The 24,655-nt window shown below is 41.6% G+C and overlaps 1 protein-coding gene across 1 annotated transcript in view; it reads left to right on the top strand.

Moving 5' to 3' along the window:
• Positions 1-4,113, top strand: part of LOC121548630 (XK-related protein 6-like) — an 18,269-nt gene extending 14,156 nt beyond the window's left edge. Inside the window, exon 3 of the mRNA XM_045210030.1 lies at positions 1-4,113. This exon is cut by the window's left edge and continues 1,127 nt beyond it. The gene's annotated coding sequence lies outside the window, so the exon portion shown is untranslated.
• Positions 4,114-24,655: the final 20,542 nt, after the last annotated feature.

Raw genomic sequence — 24,655 nt, 5'->3', positions numbered from 1 at the left:
TGTGTGTGTGTATTGTGAACGCTGCAAAGAAGCTGTCAAGACTACATACATACAGTACAATCATACTTTATTTTGGGAAAACAAAAACACGCAGACAAAAATGATCAACCTAACATAAAAAGATACATTGGATTTCTAACACTCTTGGTTAACCTGTTATCTGTCTGTCTGTGTGTCTGTCTGAGTGTGTTCATATTACTGTGTTGGTGGTGATGAGGATACTTGTGGGGGGACATGTTGTTGCTGTCATGTGACCGATGCAATGCCTGATGGGAATGATGGAGGAGGGTTGACGCTGTGGCAGTTCTTTGCACCCCCGACACCAAACGAAACTGCCGTATCTTTACAGAATTGAACTCTTAAAATGGCTGAACACAAACGACAGACTATCAGAGCCAAATATTGGAAGCACCAGGCCTACAGTTGAGAAGCACACAGGTATCAGATTACAAAAGAACATATAGATACATATAGACATGTCAAATGTCTGCACAACATGCTACTTTGAATGTTGACCATCACCTCCCCAGCCCTGGACAATGTGTAGTATCAATGTCATTCTCTCTGCAGTGGTTATCCCTAAGCACAGGTCTAGGACCAGCTTTCTCTTCCCCAATCCTAACTGCAACTGTTTGAGGGGAAAAAGGGCTAAACTGACCTTGAATCAGAGCTTATAGGCATAAGTTCCACCCATCGCGTAACAAACAGGGACCTCTGCTGGTAGTATTCTGTCACAGCATGCTAGATGTGGTCTATCCAGATGGAATTCAAAACTGTGACAAATGAGACAAGCATTTTTGTCATTTACATAATTATTCACTCCACCGATATGTCTTTCCCCAGTAACAAAAGAAAATAGCTGTGAGTTTCTCTAGCACACAGAAGACAGCACAATGTTTAGATGTGTTTCAGCACAACGGTTGTCGGGTGAAATGTCTTTCTTTCCAGAAAACCGAGTTATGACATTCCAAAGAACTTTGCTTCGTTTTTTTTAAACGAACAACTAAATTCTGAATATGAATAAGTCAAATATCAAAATACATGAAATAAGTTTGGACGTCACGGGGGAGACTGTTGAAAAGCAACAATCAAACAGCAAGCACACTGTGACATGATGAGGCACAGGATAGAGGTGTGGTGCAAAGACAGTGTTTCACTGATCCTCCAGCATTCCCTGCTGCTTCACTATTCCTCCAGCATTCCCTGCTGCTTCACTATTCCTCCAGAATTCCCTCCTGCTTCACTATTCCTCCAGCATTCCTTCCTGCTTCACTATTCCTCCAGAATTCCTTCCTGCTTCACTATTCCTCCAGAATTCCTTCCTGCTTCACTATTCCTCCAGCATTCTCAGCTGCTAGAGAGATAATGTCAATGTTCTGTACTCTACCACACACTCTTTCTTTCTCTCTCTCTAACCTCACCTTTTCCACTCTTTCTCTCTCTCTCTCTAACCTCACCTTTTCCACTCTTTCTTTATGTTCGTTTACCACGGAGGTATTAGGTTGAACAATAAGCTCATTGGGTGCAAATACTTGTCGCAGGTTGTTAAAACAGAAACCTTGACAAGCATGTGTTGAAATTCCGATCACCTTGTTATACTTCACTCTTGTTGTTGTGTCCTTTTTTTTTGTACTGGTTAAAATGCTGCTGCTGCTGACGACGACGATGATGATACTTTGCCTGAGTGTACCATATTTTATTTTTGGGATTTATTTTTACTCAACATGTTGCAGTGAGTGTTTAAAAAGGTATACTCATCTTGTGCTCTGAAAGAGAATACTGTCTAGGGAGTACAGGTAAACTGTGCTGGCTACTGCTAGAGCAGTTCAAAACAAAGCCAAATCACATGTCACATGGTACTGTCTCCCCTTAGCTCCTAGCTCCTAGCTCCTAGCTCCTAGCTCCTAGCTCCTAGCTCCTTGACCTCTAGGACTAGCCAATACAATACAAACAGGTGTGCCATGTTCCCTCCTGAGTCCACAGGGGGGCTAACTACTCCTGAGTCCACAGGGGGCTAACTACTCCTGAGTCCACAGGGGGGCTAACTACTCCTGAGTCCACAGGGGGGCTAACTACTCCTGAGTCCACAGGGGGGCTAACTACTCCTGAGTCCACAGGGGGGCTAACTACTCCTGAGTCCACAGGGGGGCTAACTACTCCTGAGTCCACAGGGGGGCTAACTACTCCTGAGTCCACAGGGGGCTAACTACTCCACTATGGCTATCTATCCATGGGGTGATGGCCAAATAAATCTTGCCTTCTATGGTCTATAGGAGCTTCAGAGAGGGCTACTGCACAAACAAACTAATGGGAAAAGGTGAATGGATGCATTTCATATGCCAGTTAGTCCATTTACTTGACCAGTTGTCTGGGTGTAACATGTGTTTTGATATTGTGTGTCAGTGTGGCATGATAATAGTGTTAAGTAAGCATTAGTACTGTACTGACTTAGACATGGGGGGAATACCTACCTGGGGCTCTCTCTGACCCCTCTGTGACCTGCTGAGGTTAGAGGTTAGAGGTCAGCCGGGGTGGAGAGAGAGAGAGGGAGACTGACGGGGTGAGAGGGTCTTGCCAGGGGTGGAAAAGAACACGAGGACAGTGTGTGACAGGGAAGGGTATGTGTGTGTGCGTGTGTGTGTGTGTGTGTTTCTCCCCAGCCCGGTCACACAGCCCTGTTGTCTTGCCAACGGTTTGGCTCCACCCCTGGTTGCTGCTCTGCCCTCTCACCACTCCCATGGTGCCGTTCCCATGACAACCTTCACTTTCTGTTCCTGGATGCTGAACAGAGGGGTTGCCATGCCAACCTTCACTTCCTGGTTACTAACCAGAGGGGGCGGGGCTGAATGACTGGAGATACTCAAGTGAGGACATGCAATGAGGTGCACTGCCGTTACGAGGTGCTGAAATATCTGGGTGTAGGCTATAAGACTACAACCCTTCACCATCTTGGTGTGTAGGGCTAAGACTACAACCATTCACCATCTTGGTGTGTAGGGCTAAGGTTACAACCATTCACCATCTTGGTGTGTAGGGCTAAGACTACAACCATTCACCATCTTGGTGTGTAGGGCTAAGGTTACAAGCATTCAGCCATGATTATTGAGAGTGACTGGGTCAGCTCCAGTGGAACGTCAGACTCAGTAATTTCAGTATAATACTCCTTCCTGTCAGTATGCAACTTCTTCTTCTATGTTTTCTGACAGTCAGTGATCTTTTTACTTTTATTTTGTCTGAATATAATAGAATCAACAGTGAACAAAAACACAAAATAAATAAACAAACAGGCCAAACCAGGGATTGGTTCCTCAGGACCAATAGGATCATGACCACTGAACCAGCTGACTCAGGGGTCTCTCGACGCAGTCATGGGCTATTTAGTGCACTAGTTTTGACCAGCGCCCATATGGCTCTGGTCACAAGTAGTGCACTACGTAGGGAATAGGGCGCCATTTGAGACGCAGCCACGGCATGTCCTCACGGGTCTCCGTCCTTCCTCATACTGCAATGCATTCTGGTAAACTGTTGTCTTCTGGGATACCGCCAAATGTTTTATTACATTTTTCTCTCACATGTGTGAGGCTGTGTGTTCTTCAGTGTTTCGGTGGGCAGATGTGTTTTGTGTGAGTTGGCTGCCTGGTAGGCATTGATTTCATGGTGCATTCCTTCCTTCCCCTGTAAAAAAAAAACATAGACACTCTCCCTTTAGATATATCTAATAGATAAGGTATATTATAAAAGGGTATATGTTAGAGATATATACTGTAGGCATATACATCAAAATCAGGTGAAGGTAAATACACTGTGATCCCCTCCATATGCCATCATAGCCTGTTGCCACTCAATACCAGATGGCATGGCAATGTTACTCTTTATTCAATGGTGCTTGTATCCTCACATTAAACCAGTATATTTCAATCATTATTTAACTCACACATCTCTTCTAATGGCACGTTTTAGAACAGGCTTTAGCTCAGAGACCTAACATAAGTCTTGTGGCTCGCGAGCATGACACTTGCAATTCCAAGGGTTGTGGGTTTGATTCCCACTTGGGGCCAACCGGTATATATAACATGTATGCACACTTGACACTTTAGATAAAAGTGTCTGCTAAATGGCATATATTATTATATTATATTATATATTATTATATTATATATTATTATTATATTATATATTATTATATTATATATAATTATATTATATTATATATTATTATATTATAACTTATTATATTATAACTTATTATATTTTATTTTATTATTTTATTATATTATATATTATTATATTATATATTATTATATTATTATATTATATATTATTATATATTATTATATTATTATATTATATATTATTATATTATATTATATATTATTATATTATATTATATATTATTATATCATATATTATTATATTATATTGGTCATGAATACACAGTACATGGTCACTAACTTTAACCCAAGTGGAGACTACCTGAGGAAACATTTGAGACTCCCCAATACGTCCACCCCCGCCCACCTCCACCTCCACCTCCACCCCAAAGCCACTACACACGTCAAGGGGGACAGGACGAAAGCTTGTCCCTGTTCCTCTGGGTGCTCCTGATAAACCACGGCAGCCAGCTCCACTAACAACAACTACTACACCAGATACCAGTGTCTTTCTGTATCTTGTGCCAGTACAATAACCAAGTGTGTGTCCCAAATGGCACCCTATTCCCTATGTAGTGCACTACCGGGAGCCCAGACACTAGTGCACTATATAGGGAATAGGGTGCTATTTTGGATGCAAGTCTAAGATGACTACACACCAAACAACCTATGTGACATCGGCCAATAACAACATAAAGAGTGAAGCTGGTATAACATAATAATAATAATAATAATAATACTAATAAAAATAACAACTGGAGTTACTGTGCCGATGAAGCTGATTCCAGAACCAGAACCAGAACCAGAGGTTGGGTACTTTGTCTGTGAAACTCAATCTCTCGTTCTGAGGAGGACAGACAACAGTGGAAATAAAAGCAAGCTGTACCTGAGCCTGGGTTGGGTGGGGGGTATGTTAACGTGAGCTGTACCTGGGTTAGGTGAGGTGGTTCACCCTTCTTCTTTGTTTGAAGCAAACTGGACCGCTGGTTGGTTGGTTTGGAATCAGAAGAGAACAGATAATGTAGTGAACGTCCTCAATACCATGATGGGGTTTTAGGGGAACATCCAAAATGACCACCTTATTCCCTACATAGTGCACTACTTTTAACCAGAACCCTTTGGGCCCTATTCAAAAGTAGTGCCCTATGTAGGGAATAGGGTACCATTTGGGATACAGACTAGGTGTGTTGGAGTCAGCTGGACTGATGACATCTGGACACACAGCTACTATTGAGCTGGATAATGTGATCTATAGAGCTGGATAATGTGATCTATAGAGCTGGATAATGTGATCTATAGAGCTGGATAATGTGATCTATAGAGCCGGATAATGTGATCTATAGAGCTGGATAATGTGATCTATAGAGCTGGATAATGTGATCTATAGAGCTGGATAATGTGATCTATAGAGCTGGATAATGTGATCTATAGAGCTGGATAATGTGATCTATAGAGCTGGATAATGTGATCTATAGAGCTGGATAATGTGATCTATAGAGCTGGATAATGTGATCTATAGAGCTGGATAATGTGATCTATAGAGCTGGATAATGTGATCTATGATTGCCTTCTTATTAATCTGATTTCTTGCAGATGAATGATTTGTTGCGCCAACACGCTAACCTTTTTCTTGCCTGTCGTTAGTCTTGTGAACAAAACGTCTAGCCAAATGGAGAAATGTCTGCATAAAGAGTGGAAGGGGGCAAATGACCAGGTTTTAGAGCAACGGCAAATGTTGACAAAAGTGTTTCGTGACAGGGTTGAATAGTTCCACATATCTCCATCATCGGATTGGATGATGACATCATAATACAGTCGTGGTCAAAAGTTTTGAGAATGACACAAGTATTGGTCTTCACAAAGTTCGCTGCTTCAGTGTTATGAGATATTTTTGTCAGATGTTACTATGGTATGCTGAAGTATAATTACAAGCATTCCATAAGTGTCAAAGGCTTTTATTGACAATTACATTACGTTTATGCAAGGAGTCAATATTTGCAGTGTTGACCCTTCTTTTTCAAGACCTCTGCAATCCGCCCTGGCATGCTGTCAATTAACTTCTGGGCCACATCCTGACTGATGGCAGCCCATTCTTGCATAATCAATGCTTGGAGTTTGTCAGAATTTGTGGGTTTTTGTTTGTCCACCCGCCTCTTGAGGATCGACCACAAGTTCTCAATGGGATTAAGGTCTGGGGAGTTTCCTGGCCATGGACCCAAAATTTCGATGTTTTGTTCCCCAAGCCACTTAGTTATCACTTTTGCCTTATGGCAAGGTGCTCCATCATGCTGGAAAAGGCATTGGTCGTCACCAAACTGTTCTTGGATGGTTGGGAGAAGTTGCTCTCGGAGGATGTGTTGGTACCATTCTTTATTCATGGCTGTGTTCTTAGGCAAACTTGTGAGTGAGCCCACTCCCTTGGCTGAGAAGCAACCCCACACATGAATGGTCTCAGGATGCTTTACTGTTGGCATGACACAAGACTGATGGTAGCGCTCACCTTGTCTTCTCCGGACAAGGTGTTTTCCGGATGCCCCAAACAATCGGAAAGGGGATTCATCAGAGAAAATGACTTTACCCCAGTCCTCAGCAGTCCAATCCCTGTACCTTTTGCAGAATATCAGTCTGTCCCTGATGTTTTTCCTGGAGAGAAGTGGCTTCTTTGTTGCCCTTCTTGACACCAGGCCATCCTCCAAAGGTCTTCGCCTCACTGTGCATGCAGATGCACTCACTCCTGCCTGCTGCCATTCCTGAGCAAGCTCTGCACTGGTGGTGCCCCGATCCCGCAGCTGAATCAACTTTAGGAGACGGTCCTGGCGCTTACTGGACTTTCTTGGGCGCCCTGACGCCTTCTTCACAACAATTGAACCGCTCTCCTTGAAGTTCTTGATGATCCGATAAGTGGTTGATTTAGGTGCAATCTTACTAGCAGCAATATCCTTGCTTGTGAAGCCCTTTTTGTGAAAAGCAATGATGACGGCACGTGTTTCCTTGCAGGTAACCATGGTTAACAGAGGAAGAACAATGATTTCAAGCACCATCCTCCTTTTAAAGCTTCCAGTCTGTTATTCTAACTCAATCAGCATGACAGAGTGATCTCCAGCCTTGTCCACGTAAACACTCTCACCTGTGTTAATGAGAGAATGAATCACTGACATGATGTCAGCTGGTCCTTTTGTGGAAGGGCTGAAATTCAGTGGAAATGTTTTTTGGGGGATTAAGTTCATTTTCATGGCAAAGAGGGACTTTGCAATTAATTGCAATTCATCTGATCACTCTTCATGACATTCTGGAGTTTATGCAAATTGCCATAATCAAAACTGAGGCAGCAGACTTTGTGAAAATTAGTATTTGTGTCATTCTCAAAACTTTTGACCACGACTGTAGATTCCAAAACAGCTCTATGGAAAAGCGTAAATGCAGACTCACTCTATGAACACCCCATTCCCTGGTTCTGACACCATTTTCCCAGCATGCCTAGAGCTCATCGTGAGGTGGCCCGAAAAAATATTAGCATGTTAACGCTCTCTCTCTCTTTCTGTACAATACCGCCACTCTCTCTCTCTTTCTGAAATCTCTGAATGCATTGATGTGTAGCAGGCCATTGCAATATTTGGTTCCATTCGGGTTCCATTCGGTTTAGTTCTGTGTATTTTGTATCATGGCCATCATCAGTTCTCAATTAGAGCCAAAATGCTCAGATAACAAAAAAAGGTGCATTTTAGTTTGTTAATAAATAAATGGTGCTGAACGCTGATCTGGAGGTGCTAACACCACAGAGACTGCTGAGTCTCTCTGCCTCCCTCCCGCCCACGGGTCTCTCTCTCTCTCTCTCTCTCTCTCTCTCTCAGAGCATGGCCTTGCCCTCCGCCATCTGAGGGAGCTGCCTGCCTCCAAAAAACACTCAATGCTCGGGGAGAACAAGCAGAGACCTCAACCCCTCACAGTTTACAGCGAAACACAACTCTCTCTAAACAAGGTGCCACCACTTTAGGATTTTCTCAATCAATCTGCACAAAACAACTACAACAACAGTTGTCTTAAGTTAATGTAATGTGTTATTATTATCATAATGTTTTAAGCTTTCATTTCAATTGTAAATGATCCAATCTGCACTAGGATGATTTATTTTTGCTTTGAGAGGGTAAAATAAACAAACAAATAACAAAATGCATAATTTTGGCAAGCACCCAGGCCAGAGGCATAAAGCTCTTCTGATCAAAGGAATGTGGGTCAAAGTATAGAACGTGATTGCTGTGTCGTACTACTCCTGTCATCTCTGTGTCCTAAACCTGTATGTATCTATTTCTGTTGTTACTGTAGAATTGGTTGTAATATTTTGTTAAAAGATGGATTTAATATTCCAATCAAGGCGACTAAGGTTATCAATTAAGGTATTAATTGCTGCTGATTTTATGACATTATTATCGATACTGTTGGGGAATATTGGTTAGTTAAATATTGATTACATTTTTTTGACTGTGTTAGATTGTTAAAGGGCGACTGCACTTCCTGATTTGGCCTCATTTTAGATTTGGTTCATTAAGAAATGCTAGCGACTGAATTGAAACGTGAGTTGGTTTGGGGGTGTGGTTTGATGTGGGTGTCTCTTGTGTGTGTTCACAGATGGGAAGAGTTAGCCAAATTATTTCGCCAATTAGCTTCAGCGGGCTGGTGTGCGACAGCGGCAAAGTTGGTTTGACTTTGGATAGGCTATCTCTGGGGATAGTTAGGGACCGTCAATAAAACACAATGTAAATGGGACAATGTGTTATTGTTGCACATATTTTAGTTATCTCATTAAATGCTTTGAATATTTGTATATGAATTTCAAAAATGTATAGCTGACTTGAAGTTTTTAAGTAATCGAAATTTGGAGCTATTTACTTTTTTAAATATTGTCCCATGGGTACATTGTATAATTTACTGATGGTCCCTAACTAGCCCATTAGCGATATCAAATGTCAAACCAAATTGACCATGGGCCGCATGCAGCTGTGCTCCGAATTGATGATTACTTGGGTGCTGCCAGCTGTGGGCATGTGGGCAGGATTAAAATAAACCCAACCCACGGAAAACTGTTACGGTACCCTTCGTTCAGTGGCATACCATTTTGTCCTATCATATCGCAAATCTCTGTTTTGGACGAGACTGACTTTATGACCAAAATTACACAATAATAAATGTCTGTGACTCATATCGATGCCACGTAGGCCATTTCCAAAATGAGAAGTTGCTTTTTTAAGGGGCAGTCGCTCTTTAATGTATTTCACAATTTTATTAGGATACGCCTATATAATTTGTCTAGGGGTGTATTCAAAAAGGTTGGCACAATGTCAGTTAGAAAACTTTTTGCTACAAGCCTAGCATAATTACGATGAAAATAAAAATCAAACAACTCATGTTGAGATGATACGGAATGTTTTATTTGTTAAATATCAAAATGTAGTAAATTGTTTCCTGGAATCCCCGTTCTTTAAAAAATAGTAACTGATGTCCATTTGTACTAAACCCTTTACTTTGGGGGGATAAAATATAAAATATAAAATAATATTACTACTATGAAACACATGGTGCTAAAGTTCTATTTGTATGTTTTTGGTTTTTAGATGAAAAAATATATAAATATTATGCTGAGAAATGTCATGTCAAGCCTTACTGTAGATCAGACTGTTCATCATCCCAGAAGATAAAATAAATATAGTGTTTGAAAGTGAAAACAAATATACCAGATGATATTGTATACTGTATTCACCTTTTGACAGATCGAACATGTATATGTACTGATGTGTGTGATGTATGATATAAAACAGTAATGATAGTTTTCCCTGTTTATTAAAGAGTTATTACTAAGTTGCTCTCACTAAGTCTTATTATTATCACAACGTTTTTAAATGTTGGGAATTAATTACGTCAGAGGCCGCATCTGAAATGGAACCCTATTCCCTACACAGTGCACTACTCCCCACAGGACTCTGGTATAAAGTAGTGCACTACTCCCCACAGGACTCTGGTCTAAAGTAGTGCACTACTCCCCACAGGACTCTGGTATAAAGTAGTGCACTACTCCCCACAGGACTCTGGTCTAAAGTAGTGCACTACTCCCCACAGGACTCTGGTATAAAAGTAGTGCACTACTCCCCACAGGACTCTGGTCTAAAGTAGTGCACTACTCCCCACAGGACTCTGGTCTAAAGTAGTGCACTACTCCCCACAGGTCTCTGGTATAAAAGTAGTGCACTACTCCCCACAGGACTCTGGTCTAAAGTAGTGCACTACTCCCCACAGGACTCTGGTCTAAAGTAGTGCACTACATAGGGAATAGGGTGCCATTTGGGATGAATCCAGAGATATACAGTGAGGGGGGGAAAAGTATTTGATCCCCTGCTGATTTTGTACGTTTGCCCACTGACAAAGACATGATCAGTCTATAATTTTAATGGTAGGTTTATTTGAACAGTGAGAGACAGAATAACAACAACAAAAATCCAGAAAAAACACGTCAAAAATGTTATAAATTGATTTGCATTTTAATGAGGGAAATAAGTATTTGACCCCCTCTCAATCAGAAAGATTTCTGGCTCCCAGGTGTCTTTTATACAGGTAACGAGCTGATATTAGGAGCACACTCTTAAAGGGAGTGCTCCTAATCTCATCTTGTTACCTGTATAAAAGACACCTGTCCACAGAAGCAAGATTAGGAGATCCACTACATAGGGAATAGGGTGCACTACATAGGGAATAGGGTGCACTACATAGGGAATAGGGTGCCATTTGGGATGCGTCCAGAGATATAGAGTGTCAGACAGGAGATACAGTGATGCGACAAAAGGCCAGTAAGAGGCTTTACTTGAAATATTGTTATAATGGTATAACTCCTGTATCTAACGTGAAGTGAAATCAAGCCTCAGTATAGGCTACCCTCTGTGCTGTTATAGATCACCATAACTGATTTATTATCAGCTATTTCTGTCTAAATTCATTTCAATAAATGTATCTATTTATATAATAGAAACACCATATCCCTTGAAAGGGATTGTGTGTGTCACATATGATAGCCTACATTGACAGGCACTAGCTATTCATAAGACAAAAAAAAAAAAAAAAGGACAAATAATAATACACAATATGAAATATAGAGCGGTTTTGAGGAGGGCTTAAAAGACAGATGTGTGCTGCATCCACCACCATGATAACGTCTCATTGGCACCACCTGGTGGCTGCTTTGTCAAACTTCAGTTTCAGGGGATGGGGAAACCGCCACTGGATTATGACTGTCAAAAACAGATTGGTAAATGTTTTATTAGAATAGTTAGATTAGATAAATACATGTATCATCTATAGTGTCGTCGTGAATTAGAAATCGTTTTTCCTTGATTTGCAATTGCTACAGATATTGTACACAATTTGTTCGGAAACCTTTCATCTCAGATTTACTTCCAGTCTGCACGTGTTTTTGTAATCGCACTTCATTCTCGCTCAACCTGTAAAATCTGTCAAACATCAGTGGAGGCTTCAGGTATATGCTAGCCTCAATTGAAATCCATCTTGCCGATACATTTGTGACGTAGTGTTTAAATAATGCATCTGTTTTGCAAAGATATCAACATCAATTTGGCTAAACTTTCTGATGCAGCGTGCAAGAATAACTAAGTACTTCCGATTCACGGATTTTTCGAATCCTTCAGAATGAAAGTCCCTCCTGCATACTTTGAAAAATGAATAATTACGGCGAAAATTATAGAAAAAGTGCACAATTATCGATATATTTTATACTAATTATCATACAAATAATAATTACAAGTATTTTTTATAAGATATGTCATTTATTTGTTCATTTTTTCAAGCCTAAATGGTAAACAATATGTTTTTTGTGTGTATGCCTACCATTTTTGCACCATACAAAATTACACTTGTAGTTTCCAAATCCAGAGTTTACACCCAGAGAAGTGCTCCTGAGATGGAATGGACCCCCCTTGTACTGTGACACAACGTACAGATAATTTTGTACAGTGCAATATGTATGTCCAATATGAAAAAATTATTGGATTTAAGTTGATGGGTCACTCTATAAGGGCCGCCAAATGAGCAGCGATGCTCCTTGGGTGGTACACTGTGGATTTGGAAACTAGAGATGCTCATGAGTAGAATAGACCCCCTTTTTACTGTGACACAATGTACAGGGAATTGCGTACTATGGTGCAGTATGTCCAATATTAAAAAACGTACTGAATATTGTGCAATACGAATGGGCTAATTAAAAATGGGATTTAAAAATGTTTTCTAAAGTTGATCATTATAATAATATTATTAATATTGTTATTATTATTATTATTATTAATAGTAGCATTATAAATTGTTTTGTATTACTGTTGTTAACATGACAAATATCTAGTAATCATACCTTTTAACGTTGTTAACAATAATGTCAATGTTATAGTATAATTTGTGCTATAAAAGCGATTAATTTTTGTATATTTTTCATATTGTTAAACAAAATTCTAAGTCTTAACATTTCCTCATAAAATGTTACGAATTTTGACCATTTCAACTATTTTTCACCATCTTCATTGCCGGACTTTTATTTTGAAGGAAAATATTCTTGCTACCTGAACGGAGGCGCTAGCTAGACAGCAATATAAATTAGCTACCGTTAGCTTTAGCTAGCTAGCTTAATCTCAGTCGTTTGTTGACTACTCGGTGATGGTCGCTACTTTATTCTATTACTTGTATAGCCTTCTGTCGGGAATGAAAGACAGATGATTGTACGAGCTAAAATGATCTAATATCAGCCTACGTCGTTAGCCAGCTAGCTAACGTTAGATACCTAGCCAGTAGTCTCGCTTTGCCACACCTCCAAAATCCTTGTTGTCATGCCTCCCTTCTTCTTCGTCTTCTGTGATATATTGGCGGTCCGCAAACCAACTTTAAAGGTGCATGCCGCCACCTACTGTGCTGGACTGTGTGGTCAATCACGGTTGACAACATTTCTAAATCCTCCTACCTAACTCAGTACTTCTGAGAAAATAAAAAAGATTCCTACTAACTTCTAATAGACCCTCCCCCATCCCAAAATCACTTCCAACCCCCCCCCCCCCAACCCCGTCCAACCTCAATGACCCTACACTTCAAACGTCCCTCTCTTCAACATACTTACAACAATATAACAACACATGCTCCACCGTTTCATCGACCATACACTCCAGACACAAACCATTCACATGTTTGCCAACCAGATGTAATGATGAGTTCCTAAGCGCAATCGAGCAAACACCACCTCTTCCTTCCAAATCTGACCTTTGAATCTTGGTCCACCGACCTTTCTTTGGAGGGCATATAAATGCCGGCCCTTGTGCTCAGAGTCCCCATCTCTTCTGCCACACATCTATCAAAATGTCTCTGATCTTACATTTGGCCTCACCTCTACCCAGTGGAACATTAATATCAATTATATCTTGTTTCAAAGCTCTTTTAGCTAACTGGTCTACAATTTCATTCCCTTCCACACCCGAATGTGCTGGGACCCAGCAGAATCTCACTACTACACCCAGTCTCTCAATTCTCCATAATAACATTAATACCTCCAATAGCAGGTAACTCCTATTAGATTTACCAGATGATAAACTATTCAATACAGACAGAGAATCTGAGCATACTATAATTCTAACAGGTTGTATTGCCAACGGTTCAACTGAGTATACTGACAGTTCATCTGTTAGTCTTCTACATATCTGCACATCAAATTCAGGAACGTAAACGCCTGCTCCTGTGCGCCCACTATCTGGGTCCTTGGATCAATCTGGGTCCTTGGATCTATCTGGGTCCTTGGATCTATCTGGGTCCTTGGATCCATCTGTGTAAAGTGGTAAAAAAGCATAAAAACTTCTACCAGTGTAATTGTCAACCAGTTTCCCTATATCACTGACTTCTGACCAATCTTTCATTTTCTCTACCAAGGTTAGATCAACAACAGGGTCTGGGAATAACCATGGAGGAACATCCCCTATCAGGAGGAATGGGCCAAAATTCACCCAACTTATTGTGGGAAGCTTGTGGAAGGCTACCCGAAACATTTGACCCAAGTTAAACAATTTAAAGGCAATGCTACCAAATACTAATTGAGTGTATGTAAACTTCTGACCCACTGGGAATGTGATGAAAGAAATAAAAGCTGAAATAAATCATTCTCTCTACTATTATTCTGACATTTCACATTCTTAAAATAAAGTGGTGATCCTAACTGACCTAAGACAGGGAATTTTTACTATAATTAAATGTCAGGAATTGTGAAAAACTGAGTTTAAATTTATTTGGCTAGGGTGTATGTAAACTTCCGACTTCAACTGTATATACAGCAATCAAATACCAAATCACATCCCAGAAAGCCCCTCAATCCCTAACAGGTACCATATACCCACACATGTATAAATCAGGAATGTACAGCAACCTTGTACACATTGTAAAATATAAAACAGTATTCAGAACATGACCTACCCCTTGCATCACATTATCATACTGGGAAGACCTGACGTAGCCCTATCTGCAAGCGGGGCCAATAACAACAAGCCTTATTGTCATCGGAATTGAACCAACCAATAAGAGTGCTTGATCATTAAATACACATTTCTTTAGAGGCAAGTGGAAACATAACCAACCCCTGTTACACTTGCACTCATTCTAAACAATGCAATTTTTAAAAACTTTTGGCAAAGCGTCAAGTCTATAAAACTTAGTGCACTGTGTTCATAACAGATTTTAGTTTTGGGAACAGAACAATTTATTGAGATCAGATTTTTCATAGATGAGAAAATTAACAGAATGTTGGCCCATTTTCACCTAGTTCCATCCTCTCCACTACCCGCAACTGGACTTCCTCTCACTACCATATTTGGTAGTGAGAGGATTCTTCTTCTTCTTAGGTGAGGTTTAACGTGGTTGGCATCCAATATGTTGCGTTACCGCCCCCAACTGAACTATAGTATAGATCCATTACACTTTGTGATACAAAATGGGAAAGGCGAACCGGGAAACATAAAAAATGAATAAAACAAAAATAAACATATTTTAATTACCCTACCAACTAACCCTACACTCATTAAAACCCATCACCTTATTCCACTACTTTAACCCCGTCTGATGCTACCCCACAACACATCTATTTTCTGTGACTTACAGTGCCTTGCAAAAGTATTCATCCCACTTGGCGTTTTTCCTATTTTACAGACGCTCTTATCCAGAGTGACTTACAGTTAGTGAGTGCATACATTATTTTTTTATTTTTCATACTGGCCCCCCGTGGGAATCGAACCCACAACCCTGGCGTTGGAAACGCCATGGTCTACATCCCTGCCGGCCATTCCCTCTCCTACCCTGGACCAATTGTGCGCCGCCCCATGGGTCTCCCGGTCACGGCCGGCTACGACAGAGCCTGGATTCGAACCAGGATCTCTAATGGCACAGCTAGCACTGCGATGCAGTGCCTTAGACCACTGCGCCACTTTGTTGCATTACAACCTGTAATTTAATTTAATTAATTTTTATTTGGATTTCATGTAATGGACATACACAAAATAGTCCAAATTGGTGAAGTGAAATGAAAAAAATTACTTGTTTCAAAAAATTCTAAAAAATTAAATAACGGAAAAGTGGTGCGTGCATATTTATTCACCCCCTTTGCTATGAAGCCCCTAAATAAGATCTGGTGCAACCAATTACCTTCAGAAGTCACATAATTAGTTAAAGAAAGTCCACCTGTGTGCAATCTAAGTGTCACATGATCTGTCACATGATCTCAGTATATATACACCTGTTCTGAAAGGCCCCAGAGTCTGCAACACCACTAAGCAAGGGGCACCACCAAGCAAGTGGCACCATGAAGATACACTCCACAGAGCTGGGCTTTACGGAAGAGTGGCCAGAAAAAGCCATTGCTTAAAGAAAAAAATAAGCAAACACGTTTGGTGTTCGCCAAAAGCCATGTGGGAGACTCCCCAAACATATGGAAGAAGGTACTCTGGTCAGATGAGACTAAAATTGAGCTTTTTGGCCATCAAGGAAAACACTATGTCTGGCGCAAACCGAACACCTCTCATCACCCCGAGAACACCATCCCCACAGTGAAGCATGGTGGTGGCAGCATCATGCTGTGGGGATGTTTTGCATCGGCAGGGACAGGGAAACTGGTCAGAATTGAAGGAATGATGGATGGCGCTAAATACAGGGAAATTCTTGAGGGAAACCTGTTTCAATCTTCCAGAGATTTGAGACTGGGACGGAGGTTTATCTTCCAGCAGGACAATGACCCTAAGCATACTGCTAAAGCAACACTTGAGTGGTTTGAGGGGAAACATTTAAATGTCTTGGAATGGCCTAGTCAAAGCCCAGACCTAAATCCGATTGAGAATCTGTGGTATGACTTAAAGATTGCTGTACACCAGCGGAACCCATCCAACTTGAAGGAGCTGGAGCAGTTTTGCCTTGAAGAATGGGCAAAAATCCCAGTGGCTAGATGTGCCAAGCTTATAGAGACATACCCCAAGAGACTTGCAGCTGTAATTGCTGCAAAAGGTGGCTCTACAAAGTATTGACTTAGGGGTGGTTAATAGTTATGCACGCTCAAGTTTTCAGTTTTTTTTGTCTTATTTCTTGTTTGTTTCACAATAAAAAAATATTTTGCATCTTCAAAGTCAATGTTGTGTAAATCAAATGATACAAACCCCCCAAAATCAATATTAATTCCTGGTTGTAAGGCAACATAATAGGAAAAATGCCAAGGGGGGGTGAATACTTTGGCAAGCCACTGTACGTTCCATTTCTGCTGATGTACAGTTGATAACCATTGCTATGAACGCTAAGAAGCCAACTTTACTGAAGCACACATCACTCATTGGCCCATCCCTCTGTGCTGGCACAGATCTACTATTCACAGGGATCCTCTGACCTTGACCCTTGACCCATCCTCCTCTGCTTTCTTCACTGCTTGTTTGTAGGTGACCAAATACTTATTCTCCACCATAATTTGCAAATAGATTCATTAAAAAATCCTACAATGTGATTTTTCTGGATTTGTTTTTCTCATTTTGTCTGTCATAGTTGACGTGTACCTATGATGAAAATTACAGGCCTCTCTCATCTTTTTAAGTGGGAGAACTTGAACAATTGGTGGCTGACTAAATACTTTTCTTCCCCCACTGTAGCAGGTGTAGCGAAATGCTTGTGCTTCTAGCTTCGACAGTGCAGTAATATCTATCACTTTCACAACATATACCCAATACACACAAATCTAGTAAGGAATGGAATTTAAGAATATATACATATATGGACAAGCAATGACAGAGCGGCGTGGACTAAGATACAGTAGAATATTATAGAATAGAATGCAGTATATACATATGAGATGAGTAGTGCAAGATATGTAAACATTATTAAAGTGACTAGTGTTCCATTTCTTAAAGTGGCCAGTATTTCAATAGGCAGCAGCAGCCTCTAATGTGCTAGTAATGGCTGTTTAACAGTCTGATGGCCTTGAGATAGAAGCTGTTTTTCATTCTCTCGGTCCCAGCTTTGTTGCACCTGTACTGACCTCGCCTTCTGGATGATAGCGGGGTGAACAGGCAGTGGCTCGGGTGGTTGATGTTCTTGATGATCTTTTTGGCCTTCCTGTGACATCGGGTGCTGTAGGTGTCTTGGAGGGCGGGTAGTTTGCCCCCGGTAATTTACATTTACATTTTAGTCATTTAGCAGACGCTCTTATCCAGAGCGACTTACAGTTAGTGAGTGCATACATATTTTTTTATTTTTTTATTTTTTCATACTGGCCCCCCGTGGGAATCGAACCCACAACCCTGGCGTTGCAAACGCCATGCTCTACCAACTGAGCTACATCCCTGCTGGCCATTCCCTCCCCTACCCTGGACGACGCTGGGCCAATTGTGCGCCGCCCCATGGGTCTCCCGGTCACGGCCAGCTACGACAGAGCCTGGATTCGAACCAGGATCTCTAGTGGCACAGCTAGCACTGCGATGCAGTGCCTTAGACCACTGCGCCACTCGGGAGATAAATGCGTTTGGCAGACCGCGCCACCCTCTGGAGAGCCCTGCGATTGCGGGCGGTACAGTTGCCGTACAAGACGGTGATACAGCCTGACAGGATGCTCTCAATTGTGCATCTGTAAAAGTTTGTGAGGGTTTTAGGTGCCAAGTCAAATTTCTTCAGCCTCCTGAGGTTGAAGAGGCTCTGTTGCGCCTTCTTCACCACACTGTCTGCGTGGGTGGACCATTTCAGTTTGTCCCTTCCATTTCACCTCCAGAACTCGAACTGGTGTCCGTCACCTTCCTCGACGTACCCTCTCCCTTGTTATTACCCAAACCCATCTGCCTCCCTCAGTCTTTTCAACCTCCTCTCTCTTTTGCCTGCAATCCTCCTCCCTTAACCAATTATCTGACTCCTTCTGAAAATATTAAACTTTTCCAAGCCAAAGTGTATTTTTAGTCTCCTCGAGAGACATGCTAAGCCCTGTACTCCACTTCAAACACACTACTCTATTTTCCGCCCTTCCACCTCGCTCATTCATACCTGAGAAAATATTCTAAACGGTGTGGCCGACAGTCAAACGTCACAACACGTTCAAAACCGCGTTTGTATTAAAGGACCCCAAAAAACGGAGGCAGTGGGAGAACCTATTCAAGTAAGTAAATACATGTTTAAAAAAATTTAAAAAACGAAACAATGTATTATTAGTTAGCTAGCTAACTTTACACACTGTTTAGCTAAGTGAATTAAATGTCACCAGCTAGCTAACTTCCTATTAGCTACCTATATTGATTTAATCATTGTAAATAGAAAACGGTCTCCAAATGCATTTGTAGATAACAGCCATGGAAGAGGGTGAAATTGCAGCTCCAGCTGTCAGTGAAGGGAGAGTGCAGGCTACTGGACAGGGGGGGGTCATTTAGTGGGAGGACATTATGACAAATATTATCCAGTTCCAGTCCCCAGAGGGGAAAACTTTGAGAACAGAGAGATAATAGCAACATAATATTCAGTGCTGTCTAATTTGAGTATAACGAAGCCTGCTTCTTGTGTGACATTTTCTGTTCTCAAATATGGAAAGCTGTGAAAGTCTGTTAGCAGATGAAGAGAAGGGTCCCAATGAATGTCCCAAGAGACTAAGTGTATGTCCTGTTTGCCATTGGTTAAATGTGTAGGCCTACCTTATGTTAGCAAATGTTGTATACAAAAAAACTACACTTAAACATCACACACAATGTATAAACCTATTAGAATTGGAGCAGGCCAACCCTGCAGGAGGTCTGCTGGGTGTGCAGGGTTCTGTTTCAGCCCAGCAATAACACATCTGATTTAACTTATCAAAATCTAATGAGTTGATAATCAAGTGTGCTATTGCTGTGCTGGAACAGAAGTCTGCTCACCCAGTAGATCACCCAGTAGATCACCCAGTAGATCACCCAGTAGATCACCCAGTAGATCACCCAGTAGATCACTTAGTAGTTCAGGGATCAGTGGAGCGAGGTAAGTGTTATGGAGTTTATATATTTTTTTCACCTGAAATTATGTTTTTAGTAATAATAACCTACTTGTTACTACTATTGTCGTTTAGACTACAATGTCTAATCTTCACATACCAGTTAGCTTATTTGTACATTTTGAAGTGACGAAGTGTTAATTATTTGAAGTGAAGTGTTTAAACTTGTTTTAATTGTTAAACTATTATTCAAAATGAACTGGCGTCAGTGTCGATTAATCACAATCCTGCAATAAAGAGGGGAAGGGCTTCTGTCTCTAACGGGTCTGTGTTTCTCAAATGAACATTTCCTGTTTGTCTGGTTGTAAGATCTCCAATCCAATGAGGTTCATTTTATTTAGCAATGTTGCTTGCAAAAAATGATTTCAGTTGTTCCCATAGTTACAATGCAACAGTACATGGTTGCCCCTATGTGTCACTGACCCTGGATAAGCTAGCGACTGGGCTAACACAGCTAACCGTTTAGGTCAATAATATGCTGTTTTTATAAAATGTTGGTTTGGCTTTGTAATCGTGAGATAAATGTAACTATCTAGTAGCTAGCTAGTTAGGTATACCTAGGTAGCTTACAAGGTTAGCGGACTTTTCTCAAAACAAACCTCGTTGTGGCTAGCTACATACATGCTAGCCTTTACAGCCAAATATCACTTCAGAAACGTCAACATTTTAAATATTGATATGGCCAGCATTGTAGCACCATTTCTCCCCTCTCGCTGCAGCTTCAGCTCATCTCGAAATACATTTACATTTTTACATTTACGTCATTTAGCAGACGCTCTTATCCAGAGCGACTTACAAGTTGGTGCATTCACCCTATAGCCAGTGGGATAACCACTCTACAATTTTTTTATTTTTTATTTTTATTTATTTTTTAGGGGGGGTAGAAGGATTACTTTATCCTATCCCAGGTATTCCTTAAAGAGGTGGGGTTTCAAATGTCTCCGGAAGGTGGTGAGTGACTCCGCTGTCCTGGCGTCGTGAGGGAGCTTGTTCCACCATTGGGGTGCCAGAGCAGCAAATAGCTTTGACTGGGCTGAGCGGGAACTATGCTTCCGCAGAGGAAGGGGAGCCAGCAGGCCAGAGGTGGATGAACGCAATGCCCTCGTTTGGGTGTAGGGTCTGATCAGAGCCTGAAGGTACAGAGGTGCCGTTCCCCTCACAGCTCCATAGGCAAGCACCATGGTCTTGTAACAGATGCGAGCTTCAACTGGAAACCAGTGGAGTGTGCGGAGGAGCGGGGTGACGTGAGAGAACTTGGGAAGGTTGAACACCAGACGGGCTGCGGCATTCTGGATGAGTTGTAGGGGTTTAATGGCACAGGCAGGGAGGCCAGCCAACAGCGAGTTGCAGTAATCCAGACGGGAGATGACAAGTGCCTGGATTAGGACCTGTGCCGCTTCCTGTGTAAGGCAGGGTCGTACTCTCCGAATGTTGTAGAGCATGAACCTGCAGGATCGGGTCACCGCCTTGATGTTAGCGGAGAACGACAGGGTGTTGTCCAGGGTCACGCCAAGGCTCTTCGCACTCTGGGAGGAGGACACAACGGAGTTGTCAACCGTGATGGCGAGATCATGGAACGGGCAGTACTTCCCCGGGAGGAAGAGCAGCTCCGTCTTGCCAAGGTTCAGCTTGAGGTGGTGATCCATCATCCATACTGATATGTCTGCCAGACATGCAGAGATGCGATTACATGACCTACATGACCAACAGTATGTGGACACCTGCTCGTCAAACATCTCATTACAAAATCATGGGCATTAATATGGAGTTGGTCCCCCCCCTTTGCTGCTATAACAGCCTCCACTCTTCTGGGAAGGCTTTCCACTAGATGTTGGAACATTGCTCCGGGGACTTGCTTCCATTCAGCCACAAGAGCATTAGTGAGTTCTGGCACTGATGTTGGGTGATTAGGCCTGGCTCGCAGTCGGCGTATGATGGTGCCACGTTGCAAGTCACTGAGCTCTTCAGTAAGGCCATTCTACTGCCAATGTTTGTCAATGGAGATTGTATAGCTGTGTGCTCGATTTTATACACCTGTCAGCAACGGGTGTGGCTGAAATAGCTGAATTCACCAATTTGAAAGTGTGTCCACATACTTCTGTATATACAGTACCAGTCAAAAGTTTGGACACTAATTCAAGGGTTTCTCTTTATTTTTTATATTTTCTACATTGTAGAAAAGTAGGGAAGACATCAAACTTATGAAATAACACATGCAGTAACCAAAAAAGTGTTAAACAAATCAAAATATATTGTACATTGAGATTCTTGAAATAGCCACCCTTTGCCTTGATGACAGCTTTGCACACTGGAAAGGATAAACGGTTGATATTAATATCATTTAAAAGGTTACAAACAGGGTTGTCAAACTATTTTATAATTTCTGGAAACAAATGTTTTTTAAATAAAACTTTTAACATAAATTATATTTTTTTCATATTAGACCATATTTTTACATCATCTGAGGTGTTTGTGTCCCCCATCGGTTGAGACGCAACACGCTCTAGAATACAGGGTGTCATGTTTTGGCTGATACATGTACTAAAAATGGGAATAAAATGACACGTTTTCTATTTTCAAATGGTACCAACAAAGATGGTTGGAGGTTCACACAGAGAACGTTGACTTGAATGGGAATATCTGTTGTTTTAAATGATACTGTCAATCCTCCACAGGAAACCTGTTGAAATCAGAGAAATATATAGAGAATAGAATAGGCTTGATGATTTCAGTTGACATTCAACAGTGGGAGGACCGGCGGCCGTCTTTGTGGTAGTAATTAGAAGTAAAAATGTAAATTCGAATTGAAATTTACACATGTAAATATTGGGACTATAGATTGTGCCTTCCTGTATTATACTTACGCTAAAAAATTCCTTGTTCTCCTCGTCGTCTCTCTTCTCCCAGTATTTCACCACTCCACCGCAGTGTGTCCATTACATATCTTCGCCAGGAGGGGGCAGTATAGTTCATATGGAATGAAACGGCGACTGTCTGGAGAGCAGCTCTGCGTTTTGAAACCACTGGATCAGATGAATGGACAAACCCGGTAAACTACGTCCCAAATTACATCCTATTCTCTATTTAGTACACTACTTAAAACCAGAGCCTGTCAATTTTATTCCAGCCTGAGGTATAACATATTTGTTTTTTTAACAGAAATGTTCACAAACACACAACAAACACCCCCATGTGTCCTGCTGTGTACCATTGTCGACCTGTAGTTATCAACACATACGAAGCTCATATGATTGTTACAATGGCCTTATGACTGGTTAACGATGCTCATATGACTGGCTTAGGAAGCCCATATGACCAGGTTACGAAGCCCATATGACCAGGTTACGAAGCCCATATGACCAGGTTACGAAGCCCATATGACCAGGTTACGAAGCCCATATGACCAGGTTACGAAGCCCATATGACCAGGTTACGAAGCCCATATGACCAGGTTACGAAGCCCATATGACCAGGTTACGAAGCTCTTTTTGACTGGCTAAAAATACTCATATGACTGGCTTACGAAGCTCATATGACCAGGTTACGAAGCCCATATGACCAGGTTAGGAAGCTCTTTTTGACTGGCTAAAAATACTCATATGACTGGCTTACGAAGCTCATATGACCAGGTTACGAAGCCCATATGACCAGGTTAGGAAGCTCATATGACCAGGTTACGAAGCTCATATGACCAGGTTACGAAGCTCATATGACCAGGTTAGGAAGCTCATATGACCAGGTTACGAAGCTCATATGACCAGGTTACGAAGCCCATATGACCAGGTTACGAAGCTCTTTTGACTGGCTAAAAATACTCATACGACTGGCTTACGAAGCTGCACATGATCACATGACTGGCTTACGAGCACATATGCACCACCTAACCAGGTTAGCATGCTCTTATAGTAAGATATGACTGTCTTACTCAGACGGGTTACCAGACATCACTGAATTCCACCCCACACATTATCTCTAATGGCTGGGATGTGTAGCTATCTTTGGCACGTTGACTCTCTCTGCCCCCTCCAAAGTGTCCTGCGTGGCTGGCTTATTATAGGAGGCGATGCGCCCTAGGTGTCCTCACTCACTGTCACCTGAGTAGCCATGACGACCCCTAGACCTCCACAGAAGGCCACAGGCCAGCACGCTAAATACTAGTCATGCACATCGATGGACAGCCGTAAGCAAGCACTAATCTTAGCCCTGAGTTATTTTACTGCCATTCAGACTCATGCGAGACAGGACAGTCAGATGACAATTAAATAACCAATCACGTGAAGGGATGGATCCTAACATCCCCATGTCAGATTTTTAACTTTTTCCTTTCTTCCGTTTCTCCGATTTTTCACTTTGTCCGATCAACTAAAGTACACAACTCCTCTTGACTCCTGTCACAAAGTGACATTCGACCAGTGGAGTGGGAGTTGGGATTCGTCCCTGAGCGACACTGACCAGTCACTACACGATGACACATTAGTCCCAAATAGTGTCACGACCCCCATGAACTTTTCTTTCCTTTTAAAACCTGATTAAGTCCGAAATCAGTGGATGCATTTTAATATTTCATATTTTCTAAGAAAGTTCTAGTGGGCTAAAGAGGCAGGAGGGGTTCTACTTTATCTCTCTCTAACCCTAAACAAATGTCTTTATTCAATGTCTATCCTTCATTGCTCCTCCTTGGTCATTATTATAAAAGAGAACGTATTCTCAGTGACTTAAATAAAGTCTATATTAAAGCCCTGACTAGCTCTTACGTCAGCTCAACATAGAGGCCTGGGGCTGAACACGTCGAAGGGTTTACTTGGTTTCAACCTATAATTAACCACTTTATGGCTCAAACATGCATGCAGAACTGGTCTTTAAAGAATTCCCCGCAGCCCTTAAGCATATAGACCAAGATGTCATGCTGCTACTGTCGACACGGAGCCCCGCCGATCCATCACGACTGGTCTGCCGACGT

This window comes from Coregonus clupeaformis, chromosome 33 (assembly GCF_020615455.1).
Source record: "Coregonus clupeaformis isolate EN_2021a chromosome 33, ASM2061545v1, whole genome shotgun sequence".
In the NCBI taxonomy this organism is placed as follows: domain Eukaryota; kingdom Metazoa; phylum Chordata; class Actinopteri; order Salmoniformes; family Salmonidae; genus Coregonus; species Coregonus clupeaformis.
This window is presented reverse-complemented; position numbering and strand designations above follow the sequence as displayed.